We start from the raw sequence: 3968 nt of genomic DNA, 5'->3' as shown, positions 1-3968 counted from the left end.
TCTCCTGTTCTCCCATCATGTCTAATAAAAAGATCTATGTTCATTTTTTTACTACTTTTAGTATCATAATCGAATATCTTAATAACAATAATAATAATAATAATAATAATAATAATAATAATAATAATAATAATAATGATAATAATAATCGTAGTTATAATGATACTGATACAACTACTATTACCACCACTCCTACAATACTACTACTACAACTACTGCTACTGCTACTACAACCACTACTATTACTACTGCTACAAATACTACTTCTTCCACTACAATTAATGATAATAAAAATAATAATAATAATAGTAATAATAATACTACTACTACTATACTAATACAACTACTACTACTGCTACAACAACAACAACTACTACTACTACTACTGCAACTAAAACTAATAATCATAATAATAACAACAACAGTAATAATAATAATAATAATAATAATAATAATAATAATAATAATAATAATAACAATAATAATAATAAATATCTCTAGTAATATTTAACTGTGTGTGTGTTGGCATTGATATAACCAAGCTGCAGTGATGCCTGGTTATACAAACGTCCCTCAACTCCCTCCCTATCCCCCGAAAGGAAGATCGTGGACTGCAGGAGAAGGGGAATTCCAGTCTGCAGTCCACCGGGTTCACGTTGATATGTTCTTAAGGCCACAACAAGAACAGTAAGAACAAGAACTAGAACAAGGACTGGTTAGAATCTGCCCTGAATTCCTCTATACTCAATACCCCATTTCCTTGGCCTTGACAGTGCTAGATTTTATTTTTATTTATTCATCAATTTTTTTTTACAGTTTCTGCTACATTGAGTGGGTGGAGACTAGATTTTAGAGTGCACGCACGCACACACACACACACACACACACACACACACACACACACGCACGCACCTGGAGACAGTTGCTAGGTGAGGTTGCGTGTGCCAAAAAAATGTTCAGAAGTAAAAATCCTAATTATGTAGTAACAAAGACGGGAGATTTTTAGTGGCCTAATTCATTCCCGTAAGAATAAATATATCTGTATATCTAGTGCTATTATACTAAACTACAGGATATGTGTGTGTGTGTGTGTGTGTGTGTGTGTGTGTGTGTGTGTGTGTGTGTGTGTGTGTGTGTGTGTGTGTGTGTGTGTGTGTGTGTGTGTGTGTGCATATTATATTTATTGATGATGATGACGATGATGTCGATTGTGATGATTGTGGTGGGGGTGGTGATGGTGATGATAATGATGATGATGATGTTGGTGATAATAATAATGATGATGATGATGATGATGATGGTGATGATGATGATGACGATGATGCTGGTGATGATGATGATAGTGACTCAAGGTGATGACATTTTCTTTTCATTTAGTTCTTGATGCCACATCCTCGGACTGAAGAGGCGGAAAGCAGTGTTGTCTTTGAGGGGTTAAACTTTGCTTTAGGCAAGTGGGTGGACTTCCCCGAGAGAGAGAGAGAGAGAGAGAGAGAGAGAGAGAGAGAGAGAGGCTGGGGTATATAAAGCAAACTGGACACTCTCCTGAGCACTCGACTTGAAGCAGTCACTCTACACAGCTAATAAACTGACTGAAGCAGAGATGGTAAGCCTCTCTCTCTCTCTCTCTCCCCCTCTCTTTCTCTCCCTCTCTCTATCTCTCTCTCTCTCTCTCTCTCTCTCTTAGCAGATAATCTTAGCTGAATAGATATCTGTTTATGTCTGTCACTGGGTTTGCGGATTTCTATATTCTTCTCTCTCTCTCTCTCTATCTAGCTCTATCTGTGTGTGTGTGTGTGTGTGTGTGTGTGTGTGTGTGTGTGTGTGAGAGAGTGTGAGTGTGTGTGTGTGTGTGTGTGTGTGTGTGTGTGTGTGTGTGTGTGTGTGTGTGTGTGTGTGTGTGTGTGTGTGTGTGTGTGTGTGTGTGTGTGTGTGTGTGTGTGTGTACTACTACAACTACTACTACCATTGCCACCACCATCAACACCACCACCAACAGCACCACATCCACTACTATTACTACTACTACCATCACCACCACCACCACCACCACCACCACCACCACTGCTACTACTACTACTACTACTACTAATACTGCAACTACTACTACTTCTACTACTACTACCACCCCCACCACTACGACAACTACAACTCATTTCATCTTTCCCACAGCTCGGCAAGCGCTTCATCCTCCTAGCGGCGATGGTGTTGGTTGTAGCCTTCCTTTTGCCATCGAGCGAAGGCACCCCTGATCGCTACGGCTATGGGGGCTACGGAGGATCACGCGGCGGATATTACGGCGGTGGAGGCCATGGTGGCTCCTACGGACGTGGTGGTTATGGTAGTTTTGGTGGGCGTTTTGGTGGCTACTACGATGACAGTCCTGAGCACTACAGCTAAGAGAGAGAGAGAGAGAGAGAGAGAGAGAGAGAGAGAGAATCACCGACCTGGCTTGACTATGGAACCGCGGTCATAATTACTGAACTACCCTAACTCTGACACAGAAAACACTGGCCCATTAACTTCTCAACCTATACTCTGCTCACTTTAACTTGGCGTGAAACTGCCATCCCTTGAATGCTGAGCTGTAAGAAAAGACTAACACCAGAATACGGCGCTAGTCACGAAGAAGTGCAGTGGAGAAGATGCAAGACCGAAGGATTGCGTTACTCTGCCGATGGGGTACGTGAAATAAGCTGCAAAAGAACGAAAATCTGGGCCAAGTTTAAGTGACTGAGGTATAGTTTGGTAATCCTGCATTTGTTTTAAAAAATCAATAAAAATAAAATGAAATACTATGCCCTTGTTTTCTATTTTTTTCCCTGACGGTTTAATGGATTGGGGCGCTCCTGTCGGATTGAGATTGCAAGGGTTTGTAACAGAGAGTGGGTTGGAGTTTATTGTTTACATAATGCCACTCAGGGGCGGGGGAAGCTGGTCACTCTTGCCTTAAATATCCGGACTGAGTAGCCTAGCCCGGGTCCCCTACGCTCTGATGAGTCGAGAAGGGATTGGATGATGGATGGATGACTGTGAAAGGGAACTGCATGAAAATTCCCTACCCACAGAATCCCTACACATACCACCATTCCCACTACTGATAGATAGACAGATAGACAGACGAACAGATAGATAGATAGACAGACAGACAGATAGATATACAGACAGATATAGAGATAGATATAGAAATAGATAGACAGAGAGACAGACAGACACAAACAGAATGATATCGATGGAGAGATAGATAAACTGATAGACAGACAGACAGACAGACTGGCAAATAGATTGATATATACGGTAGATAGATGGATTGACATACAGATAGACAAATAGATAAGTAGATAGATAGATAGATAGATGAATGGACAGATAGGTAAGAGAGACTCATTCCTACTCACAGCTATTCATAGATTTTCATGCAGTATCATGGAGTTAAAAACGAGAAGACTAGTAACCAAGGAGACTCATCCCTACCTTGTATCTGAAGCTTGTTGAATTTCAAACACCCAGTCCATACTGTGGGCCAGTTCCGTCAGATAAAGGCAGACCAACCACAGTAAGACCGTGACACCTTTGCCTAAGCTATTTACTTTGCTTTACGTTACTCTCCACTTCTGTGTTACTCAACCGGCGGTTTCCAGAATTAAATCACTAAAGAAGAGGTGTTAGGGAGCTTCCTCAACCGGCGAGAATAACAGTTCTTGATACACTAACCACTAATTTTCTCGATTCATGAGTTCAAAAGCTTCGTAACTCCTCTTCCATAGTGATTTATTCTGTTCATTATCCCTCAGTGTCCTCTAGTAGGCTATTGATGCTGTGTCGATGTTTCTATCTATCAGTCTATCTATATATCTGTCTATCTATCTATCTATTTATCTATCCATCCATCCATCTATCTACCTATCAACTCCTCTTTGACGACAACAAAAACTACAAGTCCACAACTACTACTTATAATATCCCTC

At 40.9% G+C, this 3968-nt stretch overlaps 1 long non-coding RNA gene across 1 annotated transcript; it reads left to right on the top strand.

Moving 5' to 3' along the window:
- Positions 1-1555: 1555 nt before the first annotated feature.
- Positions 1556-2793, top strand: LOC145391347 (uncharacterized). The gene is made up of 2 exons (XR_013895838.1): positions 1556-1606; positions 2173-2793. It is a non-coding gene; the product is annotated as an uncharacterized LOC145391347 (long non-coding RNA).
- The last annotated feature ends 1175 nt before the right edge of the window (positions 2794-3968 follow it).

This window comes from Coenobita brevimanus, chromosome 2 (genome assembly GCF_032717465.1).
Source record: "Coenobita brevimanus isolate Jiangsu-jjx chromosome 2, ASM3271746v2, whole genome shotgun sequence".
NCBI lineage: Eukaryota > Metazoa > Arthropoda > Malacostraca > Decapoda > Coenobitidae > Coenobita > Coenobita brevimanus.
This window is presented reverse-complemented; position numbering and strand designations above follow the sequence as displayed.